Source organism: Cryptomeria japonica, chromosome 10 (assembly GCF_030272615.1).
Source record: "Cryptomeria japonica chromosome 10, Sugi_1.0, whole genome shotgun sequence".
In the NCBI taxonomy this organism is placed as follows: Eukaryota; Viridiplantae; Streptophyta; class Pinopsida; order Cupressales; family Cupressaceae; genus Cryptomeria; species Cryptomeria japonica.
In genome coordinates this window covers 903,224,045-903,241,026 of record NC_081414.1, presented here as the reverse complement: position 1 = coordinate 903,241,026, position 16,982 = coordinate 903,224,045, and positions in this window count along the sequence as shown.

Sequence of the window (16,982 nt, the reverse complement as noted above, 5' to 3'; positions counted from 1 at the left end):
CAAATGAAATCAATATGTACCAACTCATTGTGAGGAAGCTAAAACACCATTTTGGAGTTCAATAGGTTGGCAAATTTGGCAGCTAAAGATGAAGAGAATGTGGAAGTTGTTGAGAATGTGGAAGTCATTGAAAAGTTAAAATAAAATAGAAATGTATTAATTCTCAAATGATAGAGGACACCTCAAGCAAGGAAGAATGGAGAAATAGAGTCCCTCGAAGTGGGCACCCTTAACACCTTGATTGTTGATAGCATGTTGGAGGTTGAAGGTCAGACCTTCATCCTGACTCTTGCCATCCTTTGGAGATGAGTTAAGTCAAATGGGCCAAACCATTGAAGGCTAATGAGGTTGAGAGCGAGTAAGGCCTCCTAGTTAGGATACCTCTTGTGTAGGTTGGCCTTTATATATGAGAATCACCTTTGGCCCTATTGAGTGAATTGAAGGAAAATGTGCCCTCATCCTACTCCTTGTCTTATGAATCGATCATGTTATCATCTAGTTGAGTAATATTGGCTACTAGGAGTTCTGTCATAAGTGTTGGTTTTTTAGTATGTTGTTAGAGTTTTAAAATGTGTTTTGGTATAAATTGGAGATTAATGATTCTATCATCCTATCATTGTGTGGTGCTATGAGAGTATGTGATCATGGGATTGTACCTAATCATCTATAGGAGATGTTCCTTCAGTCCCATAGGTTCGTCATGGTGGATTTATTCCATAGCTCTTTAGTCTTCCACTAGTGCCACCTTGCATATGCAATGGTGATGTTGTTATAGCTGTCAATACTTTTCAGTCATAATATTCCACACCACACTTCTATGCATGTTGTAATGTAAGTACAACATATTGTTGTTGAATCCTTGATGTCGTAGTTTGTCATTTCAAGAAAAGACTATTCCATCAAATTTTACTTTGATCCTTCCAACAAAACATAGCAATCTTACAATCAATTAAAAAAAAAAAAATTCTATTTAAAAAATCTAATATAACATAAACAAAATTGAAACCCACGCCCTCATTTAAACCTTCTTATTTAATTGCTTTCTATCTCAGCCATATGATCGAGGTGAATAATGGTTTTGATTTCAATTCTAACCGGTGCCATTGTTTTATCATTAACATAGTCACTACATAAATGATTAGAGAGACATTCGGATATTAATGTGTGGAGATGATCCGAATTATGGATTCGGATGACAACACCTGAGTGAGAACCTGCGGTATTGTAAATTTTGTTTACAAGAACCAGAAATCATAGAATTGAAGCAAGCCAAAAAAAGTAATCTATTTCATTCGAAAATCCAACATATAGAAGTTCATGAGATTCCAAGGGTCACAGAGACTTCTTGAGAATCGAAGCCCAACAGTCACATTTATTTATTACATAATAAAATCTAAAAACTACGAAATTTTCAAAAAAACTATATGAAAATTTATCCTAACTTCAACTAGACATAACTTTCTACTCGGGACTCAAAACTACTAGCCGTTGATCTCGTTGGAAAGGTCTCCAAGAGATGTAGACCCACATTTGAAAGAGGATAGCTTTCAGCTGGCAGGGGCTAAAAATGCCCTTAAGACCTTCAAAATTGCAAAATACTAACATATAGATAAACTAACCTAAAAAATATATATAATTCAAAAAAAATTCTGATCAGGAGATTATGTTTTTCATACATTTCTGGAAAGACTTATTCGTCCTGTACAAGTAGTGGATTTCAATTTAGGATTCCCCTCATATAATTCATTTAGCAAAAGCCATTTCTAACAATAAGACTCTGTGAGTTGAACATACAAATTCTTTTTCATCAGCAACCAACAAGTCCAATGGAAAATTATCATGAAATATCTTTCGGCAACCCTTAAAAAAGTCATTCATGGATTCCTTTATTCTATTCAAAACTTTAAATCTGAACTTTCGAATGAAATTGGACAAATTGTTATTCTTCTTTTTAGTACAGTATAGAAGAATCACTTGTATTCCTCCCAGCTCTAGTGAACTAAGAACAAGGTAGGTGATAAAATGTTATTCGAATATCAGCATTATATATTTGGCTGGTCAGTGAATATAAGTGGTTCCGAAGAAAATAATGGTGCATATCAGATAACAAGTCTAGTGGACAGGAATAAAGCAGCACAGATAAAGTGGAAAAATTAAATCATGCCATGGAAAAAGTTTAGGCCTAAAAGACCTAAAGAAATATAAATCCAATTTCAAGTAGCCTAAAATCCTTAAACAAAACTAGAAAAGGTACTTGAAAGTCTCCTATCATCCATAGAATAAATAAAGAAAATTGACTTGAATTAACCTAGTACCCTGGTAGAGGATACACTAGCATAATGAGTAAGTTTCGAGATTTAGATTGCTGTGTTTTATTCTTGACAAAAGGGTTATGGAGTGAAATAATTAAAGCGTCATTGTTTTATCTCAGTATATCTTCGAATGACTTAAAATCACATACACAAAGCTTTAACTTTTAGATTTAACAGTGTTAAACACTCAAAATTGACTGACATTCTCTAAACTTAATATGTTGCTTAATGTATGATTTAAGACTGGCCGTATATCTTACATATTGATTTAAGAGTCACCATAAACTATTATATAAAGATAGGATATTCCTTCTCTAAGCTGATTCCTTAGCCATTCCTAGAATGCTTATTCTCCTCTTGCTTTTTCATCTCCCATGTACTAGGATGACAATACTAGCAAGTTTATCATTGATTTGGAATCATAATGCTTGTTATGGGGGGTGGCAAAGTATTCATCTTCTTAAAAGAAATATCCATATTCAGTGAATGATCCAAACTATAGAGCTATCACAAATGGAGATGAAAAATAGAAAACAGTAAAAAGCGTGATTGACAAACCATTTCCTTACTTTCCACGTAGTTGAATGTAATACAAAAGAAACGGGATGCATTAGCTTTGGTCAATTATTAGTAAATCTTTAAAAAAAAATCTTCATTAAAGCTTCAAATGGAAGCATCCAAAACGATTAAACCCACCTGAAATTGTTCTTCATCTTTTGGACAAGGAGAGTACACTTAAAGATTTTATTAATGTAGAAGCGAAGTTTCTTTTCAGGTTAGGAACAAATGGATTGCACGGCACAAATGAAATTCCAGTACTATTTTTATAGGATTCTGCATTGCTACCATTAGCACGACGTATATGCGTGTACCCACCATAGGAATTGCTGAAGGTATGCCTACACAATGAGAGGAACAAAGAATGAATAAATCTACACCATCCCCTACACTAGTTGTTTTAGCCACTTTGGCTCAAAGAGTTCTTAAAAATTTAGGGTTCCCTATTTCATTCATTATAATTCTAGGTGGAGTGTTTCCTTACAGATCTTCGGGAAGGTTATGTCATAGAAGTTTTGTATTATTTTATTTAAATATTATTTTGATTAATAGTCAATTAGTTAATAGTAATTTAATATTTTATTTATAGTAAAAAATTTATTGATTGTCTTATTCTATTGACCAAAAGTAGCCTTATATTATTGAACTTGAAGATATTTAAAAATAGTTATTTCATACAATCTAAATGTAGGTTTTATTAAGACTGTAAAGACTTGAATGCTCATTAGATTAGGCAGTCAAGAATTTAATTTGAGTGGAGACATCCAATAAGATGTATTTAGGGTTTACTTTAGTGGCGAATTTTTCACGTCGGCGACCTGGGAAATGGTGAATATATTGTACCGACTAGGGGTGGCCATGTCACCAGAACATTATCAATTTCCATCAAATTCACGGCCCGATCGCAATATGTTTTATGTAATTAATTGTTTCTATGCAAGGATTTCGCCAATACAATATACGGTGGACACACGGTAAATTTAACTTTCTCACCTACACTCTCCTAGGTTTCCTTAAGAGACGACCATAATTCGCCCATAGCCATATGAAGATTTGTTAGCCAGGACGACCCAATTCGCCCGACATTTTGCCAACACGTGTCTCCATTCACCCCAATTTTCGCCAACTCTATTGTATTTGCCAATTAATTGGACGAGCCATAATTGCCTCAAAAATAACATGTCGTGTTATAGTTAAGCGGGATTTGCCAAATATTTGTATACCATATAAAATTCCCATGGAATTCACCATATAAGGATTGGTATAAATACATTCAAAGATCAGATCTATCTCTACACAATCTGGTGGATTCTAGGCTCTGAATTCGGATCAATAGCAAAGTTTCAGACCAAGGAAAATCATTGTTGTTGACTGCATTGGCGACTGCTAGTGACCTAAAGGTGAGTGATCATATTTTTGAAGTGTTATAATATTATTCTGAATTTATCTATATATGTTTGCACTGTTGAGTTCATTCTTAATCAATGGGGACCCGTCAGTGCCAAGTGGTCAGCCGGGAGACCTCAGACATCTAGATTGTAGGTTGTAGGGCCAATGAAACATATATTCTACTTTATAGTCTATTATTACTTCTTCAACAAATTCTTTTTTTTTTTGCAACCTTTATTTCATTGGAGATGTCGAATAGGAAGAAGGGTAGGAATCCTGAATGTGGGGAAGGCCATGAGAGGCCCACAAAACACAGAACATTGTCTTCATACTTTGGCTTTGGCAAATATTGTGGTGAAAATCAAGAAGGCACATCATCACAAGTACAAGTACAAAATTCACAACCTACACCGCATGTTGAAGACGGCGGCGAACCTGATATCTCAGATTAGGATGAACTTGAAGAAGATTATCTGGTAGATACCCAAGTTAGCCGGAATGATATAATATACTTGGGTGATAATGTCATAGATGATAATGCATGGAAGGGGAAAACAAAAGCCAAATAAAAAAAGGATCAACTAAAATCAAAAAAGGATCAGGAGTGAGGTATGTTATTGAGGAATTTTCAAATTAATTGGGCATCAACGTATCCATTCATTGAACCAGTGGAGAATCCAATTGAAGATGAGCCTCCAATAGAATGCAAGTGTAAGATTTGCACTTGGAAACATATCAAGGAAATTAGGTTGCAGCTAAAAACTGACACCATAGAAAAACATATGGGTAAAGTGTTAGATAGTTCAAATAACCAGAAGACAACTGAGAGGGAGGGTGAATCAGTTGTCACAGATTACCAGAGCATTTAGCAATTAAAACTTTAATACCAGAACCAAAATCATTAATACCAGAATGCTTAAACAAAATACCGGAATAGCAGTTAAACCAATTAAGCATAAACAATAATCAGAGAATAAATACCATCCACATGACACCAAGATTTATACGTGGAAAACCCGGTAAAGGGAAAAACCATGATGGAAAGTCTACCCACAATCAGATAATACTTCTGCAGTAAGTATGTGAATTACAATTGAGGGGCCTGCACTTGTAGGAAGGCCAACAGCCTAGAGCGCACTACTCATCACAAAAGGAGACTCACTGACTACATAGAAATCCAAACTACAATCTGGAAGAATGAATGAACTGCAAAGATAGCATCTCCTATGCCTGAGTATAGTTCCGGTTAAACTCAATACCGAAGAACTAAATCCTCTTACATGAACCCAACTCGATCTCCAATGATTGACCAAATCCTCTACCTAAATGATATTGCATTATTCGTACATTACATATCCATATCACATACCATAGCCATATACATGATGATCTACAATGAGATCTTACATCATATATATACAAACCCTCGACCATAAACAATCAGGTTGGCCACCAAACAATAAACCAATTACATAATTATAAAACATGTCGGCCTTAGACCAAACAAATAATATTCAACACATAAGACATCTCGGAAACACATTGAGAGCTCTAATCCACATGTTACATTAAGTCGGTCCATAACCTAGACCAACCGAGACCCAATATAGGTCCACACGCTAAAGCAATGATCTCCATCCGCCAAGTCTCGAACATGATCACCAATAGCATCCTGAATCCATACTAGAAGCTGCACCAACACCACTTATGCATATCATCAAAGATCTTCATCAAAGCTCTGCCGGTGAAACCCTCGTTGGAACCACAAACCAAGCTTCTAACCAAGGAGGATAACATCCGATCACCAAACCAAAACCAACTTACTGAATATGAGCACGAATATCCTGGATATGTTAGATACTTGATCAGTTCCAAAGGCACTGAGAGGGGGGGGTGAATCAGTGTCTAATCGGTAGATGAAATATTTAAACTTGTTTGCAACTTTATAACTCAAATTAATATACCGATAAGCAAATAATAATGTAGTAAAGAGAAACAAAAGATAAGCATCAATGCACACCATAACACAGATATTTTTGGCGAGGAAACCTGGTAGGGGAAAAACCTCAGTAGGATTTGTGACCCACAATATTTACTCACTGGCCAATATGAATAAATATTACTTAGTATGTAATAGGGGCCTGCACATGCAGGAATGCCAACAGCCTAGAGCTCATTTCTCAACAACAAAATGGAGTCCCATTGACTACAATTGGATGGTTAAATCCAATAACAATGTACTAGTCAAAATAGCATCTGCAATGCTGGATTCAGTAGCGGTTTAAGCTCTATCTGATACCTCTGCCATAAACCTTTCTTTACTCTACGCTGCTCTTATTCACTCATAAGATAAATACATCAAAATGCATATACAGTTATTCGCTTACATACAAACCTAATTACATTTTAAAATGACCTACAAGATCTCATACATATATGAGTCTTTACAATACATCATGTCAGCTATACAAATATATTTACAATACAAAACATTTCGCATAAACAATATTATTTCCAAGTCGGCTTGGACTACCGGTATAATCTGCTAACAGTGTAACTGGATACTGGTGTGAACCTTTGTTGTGACTACCGGTGTCGGTAGGTGAAATCTATTGTTGGTATAGTCTGTGAACCATGTTACCAGTTGGTTGCCATCAATGACAACATCAACTATTCTCATCTGAGTGTATAATGCCAACAAAATAAGCCAATTCCATAACTAGATCGTACCCGAGCATATCGAATCATGTCGGATCCAATCCAATCAGAAACCACACATCCTACCGGGACTAGAAGGGTGTCAGTAAAGCATCCAAAATAACTAGTGTTGACATCAATGACAAAACATCAGGGCAAGTGCAAGCTAATCAGTCACAAATTCGCAGAAATCTATGCGTTGGAAAACGCGCTCCTCAAAACGGGCCCCCATTTTTAAAAAATGGGGGCCCATTAATGGTTTGGGCTCCCGATCTGAAAGGTGACGGGGGCCTGAAGTTAAAGTAAACGGGCCCCCATTTTGTTATAAAACGGGCCCCTGTTTTTAAATTGTATTTTTACCATTTTTTTGGGCGAATTTTTTCATTTTCACCATGACAGTAAATTGAGAAGAGGAGATCAAAAATGGGCCCCCGTGTTGTGGATTCCATTTCAAACCTCCACCACTATCCCAGGTACACATTCAGTCATCTATTTTAACATTTTGTAATTTTCTTGTATATTTTTCCTATTTTTTGTGTATTATTTAGTTTTTTTGTATTATTTTAGTTTTTTTTTAAAGTAGCCTATAAATAAATTAGTTTTTATATTTGTAAATTCTTGATTTTGATCTGAAATATTCTTCAACAGTTAACCCTAAACCCTAATCAACAAATTTACAAATCAAAACCAAACCTAGATAGTTAACAAAACAAAATATCAAATTAGATATCTCAGAAACATCAAAATGAAAACGAAATCAAAACAAAAACAAAAATGAAAACGAAATCAAAACAAAAATGAAAATGAAAACAAAATCGAAACAAAAAAAAAACGAAAACAAAATCAAAACAAACAAAAAAACGAAAACGAAATCGAAACAAAAATAAAAACGAAAAGGAAATCGAAACAAAACCGAACATATGTACCAAAATTGTTCTTAATCCTCAGTAGGCAATACAAAACTTACCACTATTAGTATAACCTTAAAATTAATTAATAGTACTCTTCAAATTTTAGATATCAAAGTTTAGGCTTAGGTTTATGCCATGTCATGGCATAAAGGTCCTATTATGGTCCTATTATGTCATGTGATGGTATAAAAGGACCAATTATGGACACATTATGTCATGTCATGACATAATAGGACACATTATGCCATGATGGCAAAATATGTCCTATTATGCCATGACATTGCATAATGGGTCCATAGTTGGTCCTATTATATCATGTCATGGCATAGTAGGACCTATTATGCCATCATGGCATAATAGGTCCTATTATGCCATGACATTTCATAACAGTCCACCTATTATGCCATCATGGCATAACAAGTCCATAACATGACCTATTAAGCCACAACATGACATGATTTTCTCGAATTGCCAACTTCATCATCTAATTCATCTCCAACACTTAAACTATGCTAATTCAACATGTTTACTTAGTATGATAGGACCAATTATGGACCTATTATGCCATGACATTGCATAATAGGTCCATAGTTGGTCCTATTATTGGATTTTTAAAAACTTATAAATATCTTGTGTATCATTTAACATATCCACACCTAAAGGATTTGGTCTTACATTAAAATTAAAAAAGAGAGAAAAGTAAACATAATTTTTTTATTCATGGGTGAAAACCATTCTTATGACACCTTGGACAAGTACCTTGGCGTCATGTATAAAAAAAATTTAAAAGTACCCTACACTTAGGAGTATACCATAATCCATTCAAATTCTCTTTATTCTCAACCATCCTTGTCATCATCCATATCATGTATCTCACATTCCTAGTTTTTTACCTTGATTCAAGTGTTTTAATCATTTTGAGACATGTTTTAGGAAAATTCTAATATATAAAATCTTATTTACAAAGAACTCTTACAAAAAAATTGAGAAGATGAGTAACATATATCCACATCTCTACCAAAGTAGGGAGTATGAGTTGAACATGTGATGCCTACCTAGGTAGATATCTACCCAAGTAATCTTATCCTATCCTCTAGGTACAAATATGCAATACAATAGTTAGCTAAATGCAAGAAAATAATGATGCGCCAACAAAGTGAATGTACACATTGAGGTGACACATAACATAAAAGAGAAACCACTAGATATCACATAATTTAATCTTTTATGTTTACTTCATATTATATTACCCCACTTGTAGGGCATGTTTAATATTTTCTCACTTGATTTCCTTTTTTAATCCTACTTTTACTTCATGTGTAAATTATCTCCTATTTTTACATTATCTAATCTTTATGAGTAACTAGACTAATTTCCCATAATGATTTATGTCTTATACTTTAATCTTTGTTCTATCTTATGATCTTCAAGACTATTTGCTTCACATGTATGTTCATATAGTGGTTTTTTTATCTTATTAAAGCATTATCTTATGTTTGTATATTGGTTAATCTATCTTCTTAAAGTATTATCTTATGTTAATACATTGGGCAATTTATCACTTTAGATCCTATTACCCCACTTGTAGGGCATGTATTCTATTATCACTTTAGATCCTTATACTTCCGTGAATTTGTGCATGTATTCTATTACCCCACTTGTAGGGCATGTTTAATATTTTCTCACTTGATTTCCTTTTTTAATCCTACTTTTATTTCATGTGTAAATTATCTCCTATTTTTACATTATCTAATCTTTATTAGTAACTAGACTAATTTTCCATAATGATTTATGTCTTATACTTTAATCTGTGTTCTATCTTATGATCTTCAAGACTATTTGCTTCACATGTATGTTCATATAGTGGTTTTTTTATCTTATTAAAGCATTATCTTATGTTTGTATATTGGTTAATCTATCTTCTTAAAGTATTATCTCATGCTCATACATTGGGAAATTTATCACTTTAGATCATTTTTGTATATCCTTCCATTTATATATAAAATTATATCTTATGTTCATACATTGACCTATTATTTTAGAGAATATAATAGATTATCACTATTTGATCACGCATTTTTTCATCTTAGTATCATATGATTGTGCCTCACATGATGATCATATGATCATATCTTGGTTTATAGAGCATAATGATCTTACATTTCAATATCTCATTTTAAGCACTTATCATCAATCTTTATATATTCTTACACTAGAAGGAGTATCATCTTATTTCCCACTTCTTTATTGATCTTATGTATGAAATATTTTATATTTATTTTAATAGTTGATGCATTTTACAATAAATGAATGCATTAAATTGAATATATAATAGATTTATGAAGTTTTATTGAAAGTTTTTATTAAGTTTTGTGCGCAAATTTTATATTTAAAGATTCAATAGTATGTACAAGTATATTTTTTTAAGTTTAATATTATATTATATTTCATGTGTATCTCATTCAGCAACATAGAAATGTTACTATTTATAAATGTTTTTTTTTAAACTAAAATAGATTCTTCTTTGACATAGAGTTGTATATAATTCATGTATATCTTTATATATGCAAGAGCTCTTTGTTATCATGGATGTCTTTGACATAGATGAACTATTAGGTGAAAATCCCCCACCACATCCCCCTCCTCCTCCTCCTCCACCTCCACCACCACCACCACCACCACCACCTCCACCTCCACCTCCACCCCCTATATTGGATGAAATTCGTTTAAGAGAACGAATTAATGAAAACCTACAAGTGATTGAACAAAATATTGCTGCTATCCAAAATGAGCCAATCACGCCACCCCATCTTCTAGAGTTTGCAAAATCAATGCAAACTGTTGTCGAGTCAGTTAGATCTATTGATTCTCAATTAGATCAATTTCATAGACGACGACAAGAGTTGTGTGATTTTTATGTCGATGGTTTAACTTATAGGCAAATCACTGATCTGAAAATAACCAAAGCTCATTTATGTCCATATTTTATTAACCCAGAAATAAGAGAACGAATGCAACCTAACCAGAAAAGAATTTCAATTAGGTGGTGTGTGCATCCAGAAATGGCTAGACACTTTTGGGATAGATGGTGATGGTTTTTGATTATCCACCACATCATAATTATGAGATCCCTTATTATTTTTTGAAGAAATTATACTGTGAGTTTGTAATGAACCAAAAACCAAATTATTTTGACATTAAGTCATTCCAGGGTGTTGGTCATGGAATGCCACAGCATAGATTAGGGGCACGGAGTAATAATCCCCTACCAGATCCACCCATAGTTCCACTTGTTGCTCCATCGATTCCTGCAGATGTCCAAAATACATCATTCATTTTGACATTAGATGCTTTGACTTCTCTCATAGGTAACCTGAGTGAGCAAGCTGCTCACATGGCATCCGCTCCTCGATGGATGCCACATATGTGTTCGAGTTGTCATGAGACGTGTGTAGGTCCTACTGCTGATGTAGGATCTGCTTCAGTTCCAGCTGAGCATGATGCAGCAAATGATAGTATGATGACATCATATATGGATTTTCTTTGCTCAGATGATCATCTTGACCAAGTATAGATATATATACATGTACATGTCAATATTTTAATACTTCACTAAATATAGGTATAAATTAAGTGCATGCCTTTTTTTATACAATCTAATACTTCATTAAATAAATTTTATTTATGTAGATAAGGACTACACCTAATATTAGAGTCAATATTGCATCTACTGGAACACAACTCGGCACACCTTAAGGGGTATAGTATAAATTTCTATCTAGACATTGTACTATCTTTTTAAGTTAATATGTTATCATCGTATACTATATAATTTTTCATGTTGATACATTGAATGCTTCTTTCTCCAGGATTCAGGTCATGAGGGACCCTCTACATCACATCGAGAAGAGGGTCTGACTACTATGACACCATCTATGGTATGTATCTTATAATTCATAAATTAAATATGAAATCTTACAACATTGTAACTTAACTTGAAATTATTTAGTACACATATATATGTTCACTAAATATGATTTCATTAAATGCATGTATGCAGGTGGACACTGCCATTAGGATAGGTTATCCTCATAATTTTGATCAGAGCCAATTTGAACGCACATCGACATCCTTTGAGGTATTAATATGTAATACTTAATTTGATCTTATTTTGACTCTTAATTTAAGATTTAATTGGACACTTTGAACTTGACCTTGTACAGGAGTTAGCTAGCGCTACATTTGGTGTTGATATTGCACAAGATACTGCTAGAGGAGATACTGCTAGAGGATCTGATGAGCATATGGTAAGTTTGTAACTTAATTTATGAATTATAACTAGATTTGATAAATGATTCTTTTAATAGTTAATTTCAAGTATTTTAATATTATTTTTTTCTTGTACAGCATGAGATGGGTGGATCTAGACCATGTCCCGGGGACAAGAGACCACGAGATTTTATTGATGATAGCACTTAGATTTTACTGTTTATTTGGCTCTGATATGTACTCTTTTATGGACTTTACACATTTGTTTACACGTGCACATACTTTATATATATGGATAGTTGCATAATAGGATTAGATCATATATATTTTGTGCATACTTTATATATTTTGTGCACATTAGATATTATGTGGAGTTCATCATGTTACCATCTAGATATATATATATGGATTAGATATTATATGGATTATGTGGACTTTAAATTTTACTGTTTATTTGGCTCTGATATGTACTTTTTTATGGACTTTACACATTTGTTTACACCTGCACATACTTTATATATAATATGGATAGTTGCATAATAGGATTAGATCATATATAAATTATGTGCATACTTTATGTGCATTGTTCCCATTAGATATTATGTGGACTTGAAATTATGTGAAATTATATTTTGTGCATATTAGATCATATATATTTTGTGCATACTTTATATATTATGTGGACTTGAAATTTTATTTATGGAAGTTGTGCTTAAATAACTTTATATGGATTATGTGGACTTGTAATTTTATTTTTGGAAATTTATTTAAATACTTCTTGTGATTACATAAACTAAAGGTGTACATCATGAACTAAGTATCGAAACATATCTTATAATTATAACATATTCTAAATTAAAAAGTATTAATCATCGTAGATAAGCAAAATATATAATCAAATATATAATTACCATTACAATAATAATGATGATAATCTAGAAAAGTATCAAAATAAATATATTGAATAGAACTTGATTAAAACATAATTATCTCATTCATAAATTTGACCAATAGTCTCTCATTTATGTATATTACACAAAATGTAATCAAGAAGACATATCTAAAATAAAATAAACAGTCTATTTAAATTATAATAATAAGGATTTATATCTCTCAAAATACAACATAAAGTACATGCACAAACAATAGTAGTCATTGAGGCCAAGTCTACTTTGAGAGACCTGGAAAAAAATACATATGATTAGTTTTTATAATCAGGATGCATTGAATTTAAAATACAACATAAAGTATGCACAAACAATATAGTAGTCATTGAGGCCAAGTCTACTCTGAGAGACCTGGAAAAAATAGATACAGATGATTAGTTTTTATAATTAGGATGCATTGAATTTAAAATACAAAGGGATTTGCCTTAAGGGTACAAAAATTTAACTTACTTGTAATTATTCAAAATGAAACATAAAGTATGCACAAATAACTTTGTTTTCATTGATGCCTTCTACTTGTGGTAGACCTGAAACAAAATTTTACTAGATTATATTTTATAATTATGATGCATCATTTAAAATGCTATATATAATATGCATCACGGCTTTTAAAAGGGAGGTGGATTAAGGGTTCAAATTATAACTTACTTGATATTCTTTCTGTTATACCATCTGCATCCTCTCTCTTTTGCAAAGCATCTATAATTGTCTCGTGCTCTTCCATGGAGAGTCCATAATTGTTTATTAGCAGGCCTGCCACGATATCTATCCAATTTTATATTAGTTGCCACTACCAAATGCAAGTAATGTATAATCTTTTTCTGTAATTCATAATCTTCAAATGCGGGCAATCCAATCTTTCTTGTTAGATATTTGTGTATCCAAGTGCCAACAACAACCACAGATCCTGTTGGATAGTCATAACCATCATCATCTACTCGAGGAGTGGTTAGCTTATGTTTTGGCTCTACACATTGACCCAACCAATACTCTATCCCCTCTTCATTGTCCTCTGGTGCAACAACAACATAGACATTTCATGTGCACAAAACAATTTTATTTTAATATTTAATGAGAAATAAAAACAAAAATATACACTGGAAGATTTCATATATATGTACTATTTAATAAATCAAAACAAATTTCAAAAACAATTTTACCTTGTTGTATAAGATCTGAAATGCGATCATAGTCATTTGATGCAAACATCTAATCCATATCTTCATCAATTCTTTCATGCGGATCATTTGCATCTATGGGTGTCAATGATCTTTGTTGCCATTCTTCAACCCATTCTTTATTCTCACAAAATTCCCAATCTCCGGAAACACAAAACTGACCAAAGAAAGCAAGTTGCCTTATGAATATAGTCCATGTGTTTGAATTAGAACTCTTAAACGAATGCCATTTAGTTGATCCAATGATGGTATTACAATCATTCCGAATAGGAATACTATCTTCCTCTATCAACCAGAAGAAACGTTGAATTGCAAAGTTTTCAGTTGATCCTTTTGACAACTTTGAATTGCACCAATCTACAACTGCACGAGCATCTCTGAATTTCCTTGCATCCTCAAATTTCAATTGTTCTCTAGCAAGAGCTCTTTTTACATAGGCACCGGCTCCATCATGTTCCCCCTTACCATGTCCTGCTTCAAAAAACTCCATAAATGTTGGACATTAGTTATCTTGTGAACTTTGCATAGCCAATAAAACATTCTTGCAGTTTTGAATTGTCCAGTGCAGTTATCTGACCATATCATATGTTGTTTTATGTCAATTTCTCTTTCCTTAAGATTATCATTAAAAACCTCAAAGCAATGCTGAACAAACTTTGAAGAGTGTAATCGATTATCACTAACATAGAAATGATACTCCCTCAAAAAATTTATGTTATCTTATGTACTGTCATGGTCATGTCTATATATAATGTGCACAAATATGGCCACTTGCACTGAGTTTTAGTATTATGATTGAGTTTCCTCTTGTGGTTTTAGAGTATAATTTTCTGCAAAATCCACAACTGATACTATTGTTCCAATTGGAAATGTGTTCTTGCATATGCGAAATTGTCCATCAAGCCATCAGGCATGTTGAGAATGTTTCACATATTTTGGAGCAATATGAGTTTTAAACTCACTAATAAATGCATTCACACTATTCTGTTTTGTAATCAATTCTAAACGTTTCCCCATCTTTCCATCCTTTAGAGGGTATTCTATATTTTTAAATCTCCTAACATCAACCATTTTTTGTCCAAACTCAAATGAAACATGTTCATGCAAACATTCACCTATCAAAGAATAGTTCCCACATAAATTGCAAAGGCCATAAATGCATGAACTGGAAAGAAATAATTGTTCATTAGGTGGTTTACAAAATAAACTTCCAATAAAATATTTTATAGTTTCAGGTGGAACATAAACACCACAATCCTACACAAGATCATTACCATGCAACATACAACGTATATATCGAAAAACATCATAATAGTAACAAAATTGAACATGAGTTTTACAACAACAAGATATTCTTTGTTTATTGATTTTAACATACTAGGGTTTGCATTTTTCAAATGATCTTTGACTAATTCGTAAATTCATTAACATATATTCATCACTAAATTTTTTAAAGAATTCAGTTTGAGTCATGTCAAGAAGATGTTTTGGATGAGGATAACGAATTTTTGATCCCACCCTTAACTTTAAAACATCTCTAGCATTTGATGAAACTCTAGTGTTATCATACCAAAATTTTGCAATTAATTGTTTAGTTTCATCATTTAATTTCATGTCTAACCTTTGAAGTCTACCACTAAAACTCCAACAATGGTAAATAGTGGATCAATTTCAATTGTGTCTCTTCTTTTGGCCGCTCTTGACAAGGTTCTACGATGTAAGTTCAAATAGCCACTTATATCACTTAACATTCTTTTACTAACAATCATTTTGTCAACTATAGCAGTCATTATAGCTCTACGTGTTGCATTCTTATCTTTAGATCGACTTGTTTTTCCGATAGAATCGATGGCATTGGCAATAGTAGATACAACTTGCTTATATGATTCATCTTTTCTTTTTGGTTTTGCATAAATACCTTTTTTTTTCATGACTTTACACATTTTTAACATTTTTATTAATTGTAGCATTAATTGACATTGGAATCCAATTTTTTATTATAAATAATTGTATATATAATTTGTTTGCATGTGTTCTAATTTGTCTCCAAGAAACTAACCCATTAAGATTATCTTGCACATTGCTATCAATAGTAAACAAATTACATTTATTTTCTTTCAGAGAGGGTGGTGTAATATTTTCAATTTTTATTTCTTTTCGTATTGGTGTATGAAATTTATATCCAGCTTCATTTAAATCAGCAATTTGATTGGCATCATAGTCATCGGGATTTAAAAACATAGCAGGATTCGCATCCACATGAACATTTGCATCAACAGTCATACCCGTGTTTGGTTCTACATTTCTTGCATCCATCATGATGTTTTCAATGATCTCATCTACAACGGGCACTGAACTAGATGCTTCAGAAGTGTTATTCAATTGTCGTTGTTGTGATCTTCAATCTCTTTAGCTTTTTTCCTCCTTCTCTCTTTGTGCTTGAATTTTGTCTGTTGTCATTGTCCTCTTTTTTTTCTTTTGGCGTTGCTTAGAACCCATCTTTACAAACTCCTCTTCAAAAAATAATACCTTTTTACTGAGTTCTTCAAAAAATCATGTAAAAATATCAAAAAGTACTGCCAAACGATGTAAAAAATCTTTGTCAGTACGGATTTCAATGATAGTGTGGTAAATCGGTGCAGTTTGTCTTTTTTTTTACAGTGACGGTTATTTAGAAACAGGGGGCCCGTTATTAAATCCAACGGGTAAAAAAATGGAATG